General features: G+C 38.4%; 1 protein-coding gene, 3 long non-coding RNA genes and 1 other non-coding gene across 8 annotated transcripts in view; 3 read left to right on the forward strand and 2 right to left on the reverse strand.

The window, feature by feature from the left end:
- LOC133516517 (structural maintenance of chromosomes protein 4) overlaps nucleotides 1–17,796 on the reverse strand; it is an 80,481-nt gene that overhangs the window by 45,292 nt on the left and 17,393 nt on the right. The window lies entirely within an intron of this gene.
- On the forward strand, nucleotides 331–3,404 carry LOC133516526 (uncharacterized). The gene is made up of 2 exons (XR_009799246.1): nucleotides 331–2,715; nucleotides 3,107–3,404. It is a non-coding gene; the product is annotated as an uncharacterized LOC133516526 (long non-coding RNA).
- On the reverse strand, nucleotides 2,812–2,883 carry Trnaa-ggc (transfer RNA alanine (anticodon GGC)). The gene has a single exon. It is a non-coding gene; the product is annotated as a tRNA-Ala (tRNA).
- LOC133516525 (uncharacterized) lies at nucleotides 4,459–9,202 on the forward strand. Its single transcript, XR_009799245.1, has 2 exons — nucleotides 4,459–8,171; nucleotides 8,720–9,202. It is a non-coding gene; the product is annotated as an uncharacterized LOC133516525 (long non-coding RNA).
- LOC133516527 (uncharacterized) lies at nucleotides 16,011–17,516 on the forward strand. 4 transcript variants are annotated; one of them, XR_009799250.1, is made up of 3 exons: nucleotides 16,011–16,241; nucleotides 16,525–16,686; nucleotides 17,183–17,516. It is a non-coding gene; the product is annotated as an uncharacterized LOC133516527 (long non-coding RNA). The 4 variants fall into 4 exon arrangements; XR_009799247.1 differs by having other exon boundaries at nucleotides 16,016–16,376; nucleotides 16,563–16,686; XR_009799249.1 differs by having other exon boundaries at nucleotides 16,018–16,227; nucleotides 16,563–16,686.

A 17,796-nucleotide genomic window follows, 5' to 3' on the forward strand; every position in this document is an offset into this window, starting at 1 on the left:
GCGCCGCGTGAGATAGGCATAGCGTTCAAAAGGTTAAAGTGGCTCCACGTGCTATGCCATCCCGTCCCGGCGACAAAGAGACTGCGAGCCAACTTCCAAGAGTAAGGAGTTGTGTTCTAGTTCATAATGAGTAAGTCATTTACCTTTAGGGTTCAGTATAGTAGTCTCAGCTCATCTCTATATTAAAATTACTTAATAATAAAATTGATATCTATCCTTTGCAGTTATTTAAATGTAATAATAGGTTTGTCAAGTGGCAGTTTTATTGTTGCACGGGCGGCCCTCTATGCAAGTATAATTCATGATAGTAATCTATCAACAAAGTTGTGATTTTGGAAGGATTACTGGGTGTTTCCGTTGTGAGGACAAGTTTGTGTACTTTAGTATTCCTAATACCCGCAGAAAACGCTCTGAATCAGTGAACGGAGTTAGTTTTCTAAAGTTAGTTCGGTGAGGTAGCCCTCGTCGCAATAATTTTATTTTAGTGGCGAAAACTGAACCTTGGACAATTTTGATTAACGAGTACAAAGCGTTACTACATCCCCACGCAAGCATATCAAAAGACCGGGATTGAAAGGCCCGTGAAACACAATGAAAATAAGCGTGAAATTGTGACACTGACATTATAACATGTAATAATATATGAAATGGTATTATGGGAAGTGTATGATACTTAGTTTTTTTATTATTATATTAAACATTACACACCCTTATTAGCCTCAATCGGATTAATATAATATAAATTACCGCACAGGTGCGATAAAATAGCGACAATCTTCAGATCGACCTAGCCCGAAACTAAGCAAAGCTTGTACTATGGGTACTAGGCGGCGATATAATATAATAATATAATAAAGCCATTTATTCCGAATTATATACATTTCATGAGTTTTTTTTTGTATATCCCACAGTTCGGTATGCCGTAAGGCATAGGCCTCCTCCAACTGTCTCCATTGGGTTCTGTCTGCAGCAACCCTCATCCAGTATGGCCCCAGAGTCGGACGAATGTCATCTTTCCATCTTGTAATTGGATGTGCATGCTTTCTAGTACAGCCACTAGGGTACCATAGAGTAACCTGTTTGCTCCATTTTTCTATTGGGAAGCGTAGCATGTGGACTGTCCATCCCCACTTTCGATGGTCAATGCGAGCAAGTATGTCCTAAATCTTTGTTTTCTTTCTTAACTCTGAGTTTCTGATCTCATCCGATAGTTTAATCCCTAACATACTACGCTCCATTACCCTTTGACACCTTGCAAGCGTCTCGCGATGGTTTTCGGTAGGAGACCAGGTCCCACAGCCATATACATACGTATATAGATAAATACATACTTATATACATAGAAGACACCCATGACTCATAAACAAATATCTGTGTTCATAACACAAATAAATGCCCTTACCGGGATTCGAACCCGGGACCATCGGCTTCATAGGCAGGGTCACTACCCACGGTCAGACCGGTCGTCGAATAAAAAAGCACGCGTATTTAATATCTAGGGTTATGAGCCTAAACGCGGTTCAATAAGTTTCACGTTACGAGCAAGTTTATTAAAATAGTACATTGCGATACAAGTGCGAAAAATAGGAAATTCGCAACGAGTAGCGATAAATTAAAACACGACCGAAGGGAATGTTTTAAATCCTAATCTACCACGCTGTCCAAAGCGAGCATGCAGCAGCGCGAGCGACGTATTGTCCAGATCTGGACGGGCTTTAAAATTAAAAATGCTGCTGATGCAAATTGCAGCCCAAAATACGAGACATCGATAAAGATAAAGATAGTTTATTATTTAAGTAGACATATTACAATGCGCTTGTGAACGTCAAATAAAGCTACATCAGTCTCATTTTCCTTAATAAATTGCTGCTGGTGCTGTAGTTTCCAAATTAGTGTGGCTATTAAAGGAATACGAGAGCAGAGATTTAAATATTTTAGGTGAATATATCCGTCTCACTAACGGGAGCGATTCCTTAAACTAGTGCGATAAGGACAAGGCGACGTTAGGCGAAAAATCCTGCGTAAAAGTCTCAAATAATGATGTTTCGTACTCGACTTTCTCCTCCTCCAAAACTTAACCAAATGTAACGAAAATTTGAGGTCTAAATGGTAATGAAATTATCTGTGTCGGACTGTTTTGCTTTTTAGGCTAATTAATGTCAGTTTTGAATACCATGCTTCTCTTTGCGACCTAGTAAATTAGGCCGTTTTTGCGAAAATTTGAAGTGCACTAGCGCCTTAAGGAACAAAAATATCAAAAAAAGTAAAACAGTCCGACACAGGTATAAATAATATGTGTTGAAAAAATCATTGCTCTATCTTCAATAACCACGGAGGAAAGAGTCGAGTACGTTTATATGGAGAAATGACCACTCCTGTTGCCTCTTAAGACGTTTACGTTTAGTTCCGTCCCATATTTTTACATCGAACAAATTATCAGCGACATCTCCCGTATCCTACAGCTACAGTACGTAGGAACAAGAGTTGCGATGTGTTAAGTCGAATCGATTAAACTATACCTCAACATATTATACGCATTTATCAAAACTGTAACTAATGCTAATAATTTCGTGTTGTTTTATCTGCATAAATGTCCTTGTATATAAATTACGCTGGTCACGCGTATTACTATAAGAAGGTAGAATATTTTTTTGTGAGCCACTCTAAGAGTACTCAAGATCATGAAAACAATAGCGCTGTTGTTAGGAGTGTTGGGTAAGTTTTTAAATAAAGTAATATTTTTCGAAGTTTACGTTGTAAATTGAATATACAGATGTCGATCACAGTGAAAAAATCAACGATGATCAACTCTGGCCAACGCGGGACTCGAACCCACATCTTTGGATTGCCGGTCCAACGCTTTACCAATTGCGCCAGCTGACCATCCGTCCATGAATTTAACCATAGCAACTGCGCTAACGTCACTAGCGACATCTGCACTTTAAGGTTTACAACTTTTATCTTTTACGTTCCACAATAAAAAAAAATTACATTTAAATTTATTTTTTTACTGTCGTCACCCACTACAAGTATTTCATTATCATTACTTTTGGTTCACCCTTCGAATGTTTTCAATAAATATTGATTAAAATTATTTTTATTCCAGTGGCCTTTCTAGGACTGGCGGCGGCCGGCTCCATTCCACCCCTATATCACCTTCGAACATCTCAACTATGCGGATGTCCACCAGATAAAGAATTTTGCTCCGGCTTCGACCATAAGACTTATCACAGCATGTGCGAGTTCGAGTGCGTAAACCCTGGAGTAGTGGGTTGGAAAATACTCTACTTCGGACCGTGCAAGTCACGCTTGCGCGGTTGAAATTATCGAAACACTAACGTAACGCAAGGAATTTGGTAGAAGAAACGCAAAAATTTAAATAAAATTACAAAACGTACTAATAACATGTTTTATTTGAAGTACTACAGATAGCAAGATTAATTTAATTACTAAGATGCCCAATATTACTTGTTGTTAGGAACAGAATAAATAAAGACGGAAATTAGAATGGATTTGAAGTAGTAGCTTGATTGGTGAAATAATATTACTTGTTTTTCCCACGTTGAACGGGCCCGTTGTATCTTCTACAATCTTCTTGGCTTTCTTGTATCTCACTAATCAATGTCAGTCAGTGTCCATTCACATCAAAATAAAATGCACTAGGCCCGTAGACGAAAGCGATTGATATTTTGACTTTAAAATATAATTAAATGCAGGCACGTTTTTGTCAAGTGGTATTCTCTCAATATGGGAAATGATTGAATGACGTTTCGAAGGGTTGAATATCCGGTGAACAACAGAACGTAAATTTGACGGAAAATGTTGCTAGATGAATAATATATTCCTAAACATACTGCCCAGAAAGAAATCTCGAAGATTTTTTGAAACATGAGTACATAAATTATCTGGTAGAACTTAAAAAATAGAAGTATACTATTCCTTAAGACTAGGTATGAAATTTATTTCACATTTCGGTCAATGTTAGTAAGGAGGTGGGTAGAGTTCAGAAACAGGGCGAACTAAATTATTGCCAGTACTACTCTCCTTTTGACCGCCACAGACGTCATATGACGCGCGCGGCTACAGCCCAATATCAACCTTCATGCGTACCGACAAGGTTCACGATTACGCGCCGCGTGAGATAGGCATAGCGTTCAAAAGGTTAAAATGGCTCCACGTGCTATGCCATCCCGTCCCGGCGACAAAGAGACTGCGAGCCAACTTCCAAGAGTAAGGAGTTGTGTTCTAGTTCATAATGAGTAAGTCATTTACCTTTAGGGTTCAGTATAGTAGTCTCAGCTCATCTCTATATTAAAATTACTTAATAATAAAATTGATATCTATCCTTTGCAGTTATTTAAATGTAATAATAGGTTTGTCAAGTGGCAGTTTTATTGTTGCACGGGCGGCCCTCTATGCAAGTATAATTCATGATAGTAATCTATCAACAAAGTTGTGATTTTGGAAGGATTACTGGGTGTTTCCGTTGTGAGGACAAGTTTGTGTACTTTAGTATTCCTAATACCCGCAGAAAACGCTCTGAATCAGTGAACGGAGTTAGTTTTCTAAAGTTAGTTCGGTGAGGTAGCCCTCGTCGCAATAATTTTATTTTAGTGGCGAAAACTGAACCTTGGACAATTTTGATTAACGAGTATAAAGCGTTACTACATCCCCACGTAAGCATATCAAAAGACCGGGATTGAAAGGCCCGTGAAACATAATGAAAATAAGCGTGAAAATGTGACACTGACATTATAACATGTAATAATATATGAAATGGTATTATGGGAAGTGTATGATACTTAGTTTTTTTATTATTATATTAAACATTACACACCCTTATTAGCCTCAATCGGATTAATATAATATAAATCACCGCACAGGTGCGATAAAATAGCGACAATCTTCAGATCGACCTAGCCCGAAACTAAGCAAAGCTTGTACTATGGGTACTAGGCGACGATATAATATAATAATATAATAAAGCCATTTATTCCGAATTATATACATTTCATGAGTTTTATTTGGATATTCCACAGTTCGGCACGCCGTAAGGCATAGGCCTCCTCCAACTGTCTCCATTGGGCTCTGTCTGCAGCAACCCTCATCCAGTTGGCCTCAGAGTCAGACGAATGTCATCTTTCCATCTTGTAATTGGATGTGCTTGCTTTCTAGTACAGCCACTAGGGTACCATAGAGTAACCTGTTTGCTCCATTTTTCTATTGGGAAGCGTAGCATGTGGACTGTCCATCCCCACTTTCGATGGTCAATGCGAGCAAGTATGTCCTAAATCTTTGTTTTCTTTCTTAACTCTGAGTTTCTGATCTCATCCGATAGTTTAATCCCTAACATACTACGCTCCATTACCCTTTGACACCTTGCAAGCGTCTCGCGATGGTTTTCGGTAGGAGACCAGGTCCCACAGCCATATACATACGTATATAGATAAATACATACTTATATACATAGAAGACACCCATGACTCATAAACAAATATCTGTGTTCATAACACAAATAAATGCCCTTACCGGGATTCGAACCCGGGACCATCGGCTTCATAGGCAGGGTCACTACCCACGGTCAGACCGGTCGTCGAATAAAAAAGCACGCGTATTTAATATCTAGGGTTATGAGCCTAAACGCGGTTCAATAAGTTTCACGTTACGAGCAAGTTTATTAAAATAGTACATTGCGATACAAGTGCGAAAAATAGGAAATTCGCAACGAGTAGCGATAAATTAAAACACGACCGAAGGGAATGTTTTAAATCCTAATCTACCACGCTGTCCAAAGCGAGCATGCAGCAGCGCGAGCGACGTATTGTCCAGATCTGGACGGGCTTTAAAATTAAAAGCGGCCAAGTGCGAGTCGGACTCGCGCATGAAGGGTTCCGTACAATTTAAGACGTATTAAAAAAAAATCTTCTTACTAGATCTTGTTCAACATTTTACCACTTTGGACACACATTTTACCACTTTGGAAGTGTCTCTCGCGCAAACTATTCAGTTTAGAAAAAAATGATATTAGGAACCTAACTATCATTTTTGAAGACCTATCCATACATACCTTACACGTATATGTTTGATGAAAAAAATTTTTTTTAAATTTTATGACGTATTAAAAAAAAAACTACTCACTAGATCTCGTTCAAAACAATTTTCGGTGGAAGTTTGCATGGTAATGTATATCATATATTTTTTTTAGATTTTTCATTCTGTTATTTTAGAAGTTACAGGGGGGGGGACACACTTTTTTTCACTTTGGAAGGTTCTCTCGCACAAACTATTCAGTTTAGAAAAAAATGATATTAGAAACATTAATATCATTTTTGAAGACCTATCCATAGATACCCCACACGTATGGGTATGATGAAAAAAAATTTTTTTTTTTAATTTCATGACGTATTAAAAAAAAACTACTTACTAGATCTCGTTCAAACCAATTTTCGGTGGAAGTTTACATGGCAATGTATATCATATATTTTTTTTAGATTTTTCATTCTGTTATTTTAGAAGTTACGGGGGGGGGGACACACTTTTTTTCACTTTGGAAGGTTCTCTCGCGCAAACTATTCAGTTTAGAAAAAAATGATATTAGAAACATTAATATCATTTTTGAAGACCTATCCATAGATACCCCACACGTATGGGTATGATGAAAAATTTTTTTTTTTTTAATTTCATAACGTATTAAAAAAAAAACTACTTACTAGATCTCGTTCAAACCAATTTTCGGTGGAAGTTTACATGGCAATGTATATCATATATTTTTTTTAGATTTTTCATTCTGTTATTTTAGAAGTTACGGGGGGGGGGACACACATTTTACCACTTTGGAAGTGTCTCTCGCGCAAACTATTCATTTTAGAAAAAAATGATATTAGAAACCTCAATATCATTTTTGAAGACCTATCCATAGATACCCCACACGTATGGGTTTGATGAAAAAAGATTTTTTGAGTTTCAGTTCTAAGTATGGGGAACCCCCAAAATTTATTGTTTTTTTTCTATTTTTGTGTAAACATCCTAATGCGGTTCATAGAATACATCTACTTACCAAGTTTGAACAGTACAGCTCTTATAGTTTCGGAAAAAAGTGGCTGTGACAGAATCGGACAGACAGACGGACATGACGAATCTATAAGGGTTCCGTTTTTTGCCATTTGGCTACGGAACCCTAAAAATGCTGCTGATGCAAATTGCAGCCCAAAATACGAGACATCGATAAAGATAAAGATAGTTTATTATTTAAGTAGACATATTACAATGCGCTTGTGAACGTCAAATAAAGCTACATCAGTCTCATTTTCCTTAATAAATTGCTGCTGGTGCTGTAGTTTCCAAATTAGTGTGGCTATTAAAGGAATACGAGAGCAGAGATTTAAATATTTTAGGTGAATATATCCGTCTCACTAACGGGAGCGATTCCTTAAACTAGTGCGATAAGGACAAGGCGACGTTAGGCGAAAAATCCTGCGTAAAAGTCTCAAATAATGATGTTTCGTACTCGACTTTCTCCTCCTCCAAAACTTAACCAAATGTAACGAAAATTTGAGGTCTAAATGGTAATGAAATTATCTGTGTCGGACTGTTTTGCTTTTTAGGCTAATTAATGTCAGTTTTGAATACCATGCTTCTCTTTGCGACCTAGTAAATTAGGCCGTTTTTGCGAAAATTTGAAGTGCACTAGCGCCTTAAGGAACAAAAATATCAAAAAAAGTAAAACAGTCCGACACAGGTATAAATAATATGTGTTGAAAAAATCATTGCTCTATCTTCAATAACCACGGAGGAAAGAGTCGAGTACGTTTATATGGAGAAATGACCACTCCTGTTGCCTCTTAAGACGTTTACGTTTAGTTCCGTCCCATATTTTTACATCGAACAAATTATCAGCGACATCTCCCGTACCCTACAGCTACAGTACGTAGGAACAAGAGTTGCGATGTGTTAAGTCGAATAGATTAAACTACACCTGAACATATTATACGCATTTATCAAAACTGTAACTAATGCTAATAATTTCGTGTTGTTTTATCTGCATAAATGTCCTTGTATATAAATTACGCTGGTCACGCGCATTACTATAAGAAGGTAGAATATTTTTTTGTGAGCCACTCTAAGAGTACTCAAGATCATGAAAACAATAGCGCTGTTGTTAGGAGTGTTGGGTAAGTTTTTAAATAAAGTAATATTTTTCGAAGTTTACGTTGTAAATTGTATATACGTGACGAACGCGTTTGCGTTAAGTCTCATTTTGTATAGGATTTTGAGTTTCCAAAACGTCCCGCTTGGCGCGCTCTTTCTAAATCCAATACAAAATGAGACTAAACGCAAACGCGTACGTCACGTTTCAAAATCGAATTTATTTACACTAGGGGTACTGATGTCGATCACAGTGAAAAAATTAACGATGATCAACTCTAGCCAACGCGGGACTCGAACCCACATCTTTGGATTGCCGGTCCAACGCTTTACCAATTGCGCCAGCTGACCATCCGTCCATGAATTTAACCATAGCAACTGCGCTAACGTCACTAGCGACATCTGTACTTTAAGATTTACAACTTTTATCTTTTACGTTCCACAATAAAAATAAATTACATTTAAATTTATTTTTTTACTGTCGTCACCCACTACAAGTATTTCATTATCATTACTTTTGGTTCACCCTTCGAATGTTTTCAATAAATATTGATTAAAATTATTTTTATTTCAGTGGCCTTTCTAGGACTGGCGGCGGCCGGCTACTTTCCCCCCACATCTCACCTTCGAACATCTCAACTATGCGGATGTCCACCAACAAAGGAATTTTGCTCCGGCTTCGACCATAAGACTTATCACAGTATGTGCGAGTTCGAGTGCGTAAACCCTGGAGTAGTAGGCTGGAAGATACTCTACTACGGACCGTGCAAGTCACGCTTGCGCGGTTGAAAATGGCAAAGCACTAACTTAACGCAAGGGATTTGGTAGAAAGGCAAATTTATTAAATAAAATACAAAACAGTACTACAGATAAGAAGATTAATTAATAATAAGATTTTCCACACCAGATAGAGATGATGGTCGCAAAGATATTGTTGGAAATTTGTCCAAATTTAGGTAAAATAAGTTTAGAAAAGTTTTAAGTTTTTCATACTATTTGTCTTACCGTCACTACTTAGCTACCGAACGATTTTAATGCGATTAAATTTTTTTTTAATTATTTTCTTTTCATTTGCACCTTTTTACACGTACATTTACTTATTTTCTAATACACGCAATGCTGAATATCTTAGACAAGTTCTTTATTGACAAGAAAGGAGGAGTTTTAGTATAGATGTTCCCTGATTTATGAAATACGACTACAAAGACTTTCCCAAATCGCTCCAGATTTGGAAAATCCGTTATAGCAGGGGTTCCCAAAGTGTGCGCCGCGGCGCCCTGGTGCGCCGTAGAAAGTAAAGAGGGGCGCCGTGAGTTCTATCATTATCCGAAACCACAAATATTCGCGGGTACCTATTTGAGCGCTCGCATAGGTAAATAATATAGCGTCGTGTCACTCTTTTTTCGACCGTGATTTTAAATTTACAAGGGCGCCGTTGCAAAATACTAGACTTGTAACTGCGCCGCAGGTTGAAAAAGATTGGGAAACCCTGCGTTATAGGGACCGTGCGCGTTGGAGGAGGATCTGCCATCTTGTGGCCTCAATCGGAACCATAAACATGCACATGTACACGTCACGTGTTTTCTTGTGCATAGTAGGTTCTGCCATCTTGTGGGCTAGATCGGAACAAAAAACATCACATTTACGCCTCGCGCCAAAAATCTGACGGCTCCTGTGCTGCCTCCTACAGTTCATGCACGCTCCCTATAGTATGAAAGAGTTACACACTTAGTTGCACTGTTATCATAATGAAGGTTAATTTCAAAGGCCTCTAGTTATTGGGGTATTATTGGGATGCACTATCCATGGGATTTGGTTTGTCTTTACCCTCCCTCCCAACTTCAATGGGACTTCAATGGGAAACAAAGTAGCCTATGTCAATCCGTACGGCATACTTACTACATGATGTGTTGTTTTATCTATTCTACCTATGATAAACAAAAATATTTTTTTTTATTATTCATTAAATATGTACAGCAAACTTTTCACTATATCTAATTATAAATTTTAATTGAAACCAGCGTTTAAACACATTTGTAAGTCTCCTGTTAAATGTAGTATCCAGCTACGAGCCGCAAGGCCCGTTGTATTTAACATATCCATTATCGAAAGGGGTGGAGGGATTTTTGCACTTGTACTCGCAGATGCTATGGTACGTTCTGTAGTCTTTGTAACAAAACACGTAGTCCGATTTGCAACCGCACGGACCGATCTTCGGAGCCACTGAAAGACAATAATAATAGGCCGTAAAACATGACGAAATGGTATTTTTTCTACTACTCGACTGTAATGGTTGAATTAAGGCTTCGTATACCAAACTGAAATCTCATACTTTTCACTATGGGATCCCAACTCAACTAATATATTTCTATCGAAACGCTTTAGTCAACTATAATAAATTTGACCAATCACGTGCCGCCGCGGTCAATAGGACGAAAAAACGATAGCTCCAATTTAATTATTTATTTTAGGTTGTACTGTTTTTTCCGATGGCAGCATGGATTGCCCAGGAAAGGGTAATGATTTAAGATACAGACACATACGTGGCTGACATCGTCGCTATACTTACTCAAACTCGTATCTGATATACGTATCTAATATATAGATACGAGGTTGAGTAAGTATAGTGACGATATATGATTATATCGTACCGAACTATGTCCCACCGTAGCGTCGCCACTACGGAACCTACTCGACAATTGACGAAAAAAAATATTTTCTATTACGAATATATCCATATACAGGGACGAAAATGTATGTATGTATTTGTATGGATAAGCGATTGTTCACTATCCTCTTAATTACATGAATGTCGAATGTTGATAAAATAATATCAATAAAACACCCGACTCGGGCGTCTTACTTGTTGTTCTTGTTGTTGTTGTTGTTGTTGTTGTTGTTGTTGTTGTTATTGTTGTTGCTGGTGCAGTCGTTAGCTCATAATAGCAAGGTCCTTGGTACAGTATAAACCAGTCCTGGAACTGGATGGTGGGATTTAGGCACTTGTACTCGCAGATACTTTGGTACGTAGTGTAGTCGTTGGCGCAAAATTCGAAGAGAGGTTGGCAGCCGCACGGTCCACGTGGACTCGCTACCACTAGCCCTAACAGAAACACTGAAACACAATATTATACCATCTGTATATACAATAAGCGGTTAGGATAATAATTATCATAAACATCACGCCTACGTAACGTCCACTTTACGGTATGGAGTTATGTTCTGGGGAAACTCCACAGATAGAGAAAGAGCATTTAGAGCACAAAAGAGATGTCTTAGAGCAGCATGTTATGAAAAATCTTTAGAGTCATGTAAACCCTTGTACACAAAACATCAAATATTAACTTTGCCTTGCCTTTTCATCTATGAAGTAGCTATACATGTAAAATTTAACATAGGTCAATATACAAAACTTAATAGCATTAGACATCAAGGAGAAATATACGCAAAACCATTCAAAACGGCCTTACTTTCCAAAAGTGTATTTGGAATGGCACCCAAATTATATAATAAACTCCCAAAATGTATATTAAACTGTAATAATCAAAAACATTTTAAGAAAATTTTGCACTTTTTATCAAAAAAAGCCTACTACTCCATTCAAGAGTACCTCTGTGACACATTGTAACATCATCGTGTAATATTAAATATGAGACCGCTTTTGTTAACTTACGTAAATGTATTGTGATTTGCATGACTTATGTATTAAGTAGTAGATAATAAGTTTGACTGTTTGTACGCCTAATGGCAAGACCATGGTGATCCTATATTATTATGTTCCATCATTGTATCTACCCGTGTTCTACAAACAATAAATCAATTATGAATTATGAATTTATTGACTCTCTCTCAGTCTCAGTTTCTAAATGCTTTCGTATGTCCGGATGATCTCATGTGCAGGTCGCATTTTTCTCAACCGATTTTCGAGAAATTTTGTTAGCAGATTCGGTACTCAGATAGAACTTTTCGGTCATGAAATTAACATAATGGGGCAATGACACTTAACACCATTGTGAGTTCGCTGTGATAATGATTCATCGAAGAAAGTATTTAAATTTTAATATTTTGCGATAATACAATCGCGAGGTCTACAAGCAACTAAGTTTAATAAAGAAGTATCATCATATCAGCCTTTTGTCGCCCACTGCTGAGCATAGGCCTCTCTTCGAGTACGTCACTTATCCCGGTCCTAAGCCAATCTCGTCCAGCGGACGACAGGCACTTCTTTCGTCTGAAAGCGGCCACCATTCCGTTAACATTTTGGCCTACCTGGCATCACTCTGCCTGGCAACAGGTTCCGCCCAGCTCTATTTTAATTTGGTAATGACGTGTCCGACGTCTTGCACCTTGGTGCGACGCCGGATCTCGTCATTCCTCACTCGGTCTTGAAGTTTGATGCCGAGTATGGCGCGCTCCATGGCTCTCTGTGCCACTCGAATTTTATGCACAGTCTCCTTAGTGAGAGTCCATGTCTCGGCACCGTAGGTCATGGTGAGCAGGACACATTGGTTAAAGAGGCGAGTTTTCAGGCATTGTGGAATGTTAACGGATTTGAGAATGTCCGCCAGTTTATTGAGCGCCGCCCCACCCAGCTGGATCCTCCTGGAGATCTCCTTATCTGTTGGTGTATTTTGTCAAATGATAGAATATGTCCAAGATACACGTCTCGAGTCTCGACCACCTCCAGTACTCCTTTCCCAACCATAATAGTTAGTATAGTTATAGTTAATAAAGAAGTATAGATACAACGACCGTTTTACTTACTTAAACAAAACACTGCTCTAGACCTGTTCATCACGATTACTAGCACAGAAGATACGCAAAGTTTTTGTGTCAAATTGGTACTAATGTGTTCATACATAAGAAACAATAATACAAAAATGAAAATACATAAAGATCTAGCTAATCTGTTCCTTTACAATATTTTGGGCTCAAAAGATGTTCACAAAAATCACATACATATTTGGGTAAGTTTGACATAAATACTGATTATAACAACTGACAACTTCGTTGTTATAATCAGTATTTATGTCAAACTTACCCAACTATATTTAGTTTGTGGTTTATTACCACGTTGTTGGTTGAACTAGTGACGTTATATTCATTTGTGATAAAAAATTACGAGTTGCCAAGTCTACGCTAAATGATTAATTATTTAAGGCGTTTTCATTAAGTATATTGCAAGTCGAATGAAATTAAAAACCAATCAATTGCAAAGTGTATTAATTAACACCGACTTCAAGAAAGTTCTACCGCCCACGATCAGTGAAAAGCGGTAGTGCAGTCAAGGTATTAAATATCGACACGAATAAAGTGCCAAAAATATGTATACACGCCCTTATTACCTATATATTAAGGTAGGGTTATGGGTTATGGGTAGGGTGTACATATTTTTGGCACTTTGTCGGGGTCTTTGTTGTCCGTCCGTCCGTCTGCCTGTCTGTCAAGACCCTTTTTCTCAGGAACGCATGGAGGTTTCAAGCTGAAATTTATATCAAATACTCAGGTCTACTGTCCCTTAGAGCTGTGAAAAAATCGAACTTCTAAGCCAACGTAATCAAGATACAGCCGTTTATGCCGCAAATTTTCGACACTCGCAAGGGAATCAAAACCTACAGGGTACTTCCCGTGAACTCAGAATCTTGAAATTTGGTACGAAGCAACGTCTTATAGCACAGATAAAGGAAAAATTGCGAAAGCCGTAATTTTTTTGTTACATCATATAATAACAATATTTTTAATAATTGATATGACTCGTTTGTCGTGATGGGTGAACTTTTACTTATATACCTACAGGTTTGTACGGAACCCTCGGTGCGCGAGTCCGACTCGCACTTGGCCTTTTACTTGGCCTTGGCTTTTTATTTTTACTCGCGAATTTTCTGAAGATTTGTAGCAAGGTAGCAAGAGTTTCCTTTTCTGTGACAAATGGTCAAAAATATGCAGAGACAAATAATCGCCTGCTTTAAACGCCGAAAAAAGTCGCAAAACAGGAAATAAAATGCGTCCGTACGGGACAGCCCGTGGAATGCTCCTTTAGTGTGCGAGTGAAGTCATTTGGCGAAGAAGAGCTTTTTTTGTCATGACAGATTTTATAATATTTTTAGTGCCGAAAAAGACGCAAGTGGGCAATTTTATTTAAAGTTATATACTACACCACTGGACAGAATTAGGGCCTGTTTCACAATGTCCAAGTAAAGTATTAGATAGCTAATTAACGAATAAATTAACAGATAAAACTTCCTACAAAACTTTAAGCTTATTAGATTAGATAACAACCCGTAAAATACGGGGCATCTGGTCACCCTAGCTCGCTACCACTAACCCAAACACTGCAATTCAATAATATATTATAACAAATATGTGTACATAGAATAAGCGGTTTAGTTAATAATTTTATTATCGTAAACATTTTTTGACCGAGCGTCAGCGAAGGTCTCTGTTTCAGCTTAGGCAAAAATGCTTTCGTATGTCCCGACATCTCTGCAGGTCGCATTTCTCAACCGAATTCTCGAGAAATTTTGTGAGCAGGTTTGCTTTTCTGTCGTTTCGTTTTCTGGAAAATGTTCAATATAGTTAAAGTCATGGCATTTAAAACGATTGTAAGTTCGCTGTATAATCGTTCGATTTGAAGCTGGCCCCGAGCGGCTAATCCTTTATCTATTGTTAAGTAAAACCGCACGTGCCACACCCTGCAAAAAAAGGGTCTTATAATTCTAAAAGGCACCAGGGGGCCTACCGCGAAAACCAAAATTCGCAAATTGCGGGAATCTTTCTCTTTTACTCTCACTAAGACGTAATTAGAGTGACAGAGAAAAATGCCCGCAAGTGACGAATTTCGATTTTCCCGGTAGCCGCCCTGAGCGCGGGCTAGTCCAACGCTCAAAAAAGCCGTATAGGTGCGCTCTCCGATAACGCACCTTTGTTACGCATCTCGAGGACACATTTTAGACTGGTTCGGTAGCGTTCGACTCGCCGGCATCGGCACTCAGTAACAGTAGACGGGCCACACATGAAATCGCATGCACATTATTTTTCCACTTGTTCATTTTGAATCTTATTTCAATTGCCATAGGAGTTGTAATTCAATAACCGGTAAGTGACGGGACCATTTTTGTGCAGGTTAAGCTAAGGATAACCTATTTAGTTAGTGGTTTGTTACCACGTTGTATGATTGCACTACTTGCGCTAGTGTCATGAAAATAACGAATTGCGAAATCTGCGCTAAAAGCTTGTAACAAAAAAAATATCTAATTATTTTATTAATATTGAATAAATAAATTTATCAAAAGGAAAATGTAATTTTGATAGTTAAATGGTTGGTTTGGTTGTTAAAATGTTTAATGCTATACACTTTTCTTATTTTTAAGTATGTTGGTATCCTCTGTTCGCGACTTCTCCCCCATAGAATGGTTACTTAAAACCAAAACTGAAAAAGGGTGTTAAAGGGTGGGAGGGGGTTAGGGTCGGCAACGCGCATGTAACTCCTCTGGAGTTGCAGGCGTACATAGGCTACGGATACTGCTTACCATCAGGCAGGCCGTATGCATGCTTGCCACCGACGTAGTATAAAAAAAAAAAAAAAAAAAAAAAAAAAAACTAATCCATTTCGTTCCTTTAGGGGAAGATTTTAGGATGACTTCCTCTTATTTAATTAATGCGTTTAGCTGTTTTTACCACATCAAACTCAAAAACAAAAATTAACAAGCAGGCCAGAAGGACACTTATACATTATACACGTCATGTTGTTTTATAACAATTATATTATAACCTAATGTTGTTTTATAACAATTATATTAAAAACTAAAATTCATCAATTTTATAGCATATTAAGGGTCTTAAAGACTGAAATGATATTGATTGATTTTTAATTAAATTCGATACCGTTACAATTAAAAACAATGCGTATCGTCATTATGATACTAGTTAATTAATGCCATGATTTTGGTAGTACTTATACCTATGTAAGAAACTGAGAGAGGCGCACAATTGAGTGGTGAGGGAATACATCCATTAGCTGTATTCCCTCTCCACACCCAGATCCTGATCTCCAACCTGTCGAGACGCTCAACTGATTCCACTGTAGGGCAAACTGAGTACGAGTAGTCCCGGGTTGTAAATTCAAGTGTGGTGTGGAAAGGTCCTGGATTCTCCACAGGATATCTTTCCCCCACACAGCCCGATCGCTATACGTCAAAACAATTCGTTTTGACGCACTTATTGCGTTACAAGTAAGATCCGTGTCAGAGGGCCTACCGCGAACTACGTTCGACGTGTCACCCCCCCTGTCACACTTACGTACGAATTTACACGTGCGACAGAGAGGCAACACGTTGAACATGGTCCGCGGTAGGCCCTCATATTTTTTGGCTTTCGTAGAGCAAGATATTATTGCTGGTGGTTGTACTCGTTTTCAGCATGTGATAATGTGCTCGAGTGTACATGCTCATTAGTCACGTAAATAGTAATTAAAACAGCGATAGTTTTTTAATCTTGTGGCAGCACCCAATGTGACCATGAAGACTGTGATAGGACTTTACAGTAAGTAAAAAGTTCGTTGTATCAAATATCGGCGGTCGGTTGTAAACACCGCTAAATCAGGAATTTCCTAGGCTTAGTTGTCTGAAAGAGATGGCTTTTTAGGGATAGGACCGCTTGTTATAGTCTAGCAAACCCAATTTGTCAGTAAATAAGAAGAAAAAACTATACTCATCCCTTTTATTTTGGGTGCTATATAGTACTAGCGACACAAGCGTATGCTGACAAAAACAGTATGCTGGGTCTATCTATCTATGTTTGAAATGAGACAGCAGGTATCTGGTCAAACTATAGTACTAAATCTTCTCAATTTTGTTTGTAATTTTACATGAAATAAAAACAGTCACATCGTGTAGAGCGCAGAACCCCACGTAGTAGCTAGGCAGGAACCTTGTATGACGGTGTAAGTAAACCGCCTAATCTGCGCCCACGACAGGCCACCGCACGGCGCCGCTACGTGGGTTGTGTTTTGGCTTTATATATAATTGTTGAATTTCAGTGATCCTGTTAGTTCTAGCTGTCGCCTCGGACCGTGGACCGTGTGGCTGCTCAAAGACCTTCGAATTTTGCGCCAACGACTACGAAACTTACCAGAGCATCTGCGAGTTCCAGTGCAAGCATCCCTCCACCCAGTTCCATGACTGGTTTATACTGTACAACGGGCCTTGCGTCTCTGAGTCGGGGAATGCAATGAATACGAATTCTGGCTCAAATTCTGTTTGTTGTGCCCCCCATTTAGAGTTATAACGCTGGTAACACAGCAGTCTTCCGCCATTATGCTTACTTGTCACATCTGTCATGGATCCATAATAAAAAGCATTACCAATCTACTATCTGGGCGTATTATTAATTATATTAAGATCAATGCGGGTATGTGTGGCTGCGTTGAACCACGTTGATTGTTGAACGTGTTGGGACACCTGTTACGACACGAGTAACGACGAATTCATCAAGACCATCATAGAAAGGAAAGTCTAAGGAGAGAGGAAGAGAGGAAAGCCAAGAAGGACATACATGGACCAAGTGAAGGAGAAAGTGAACGTCGTGTCGTATAAGGCTGTCAAAGAAAAGGAAAGAAATACCTGGAGATTGCTTCACCGACAAGAGCGCAGC

This window comes from Cydia pomonella, chromosome 3, assembly GCF_033807575.1.
Source record: "Cydia pomonella isolate Wapato2018A chromosome 3, ilCydPomo1, whole genome shotgun sequence".
NCBI classification, from domain to species: Eukaryota; Metazoa; Arthropoda; class Insecta; order Lepidoptera; family Tortricidae; genus Cydia; species Cydia pomonella.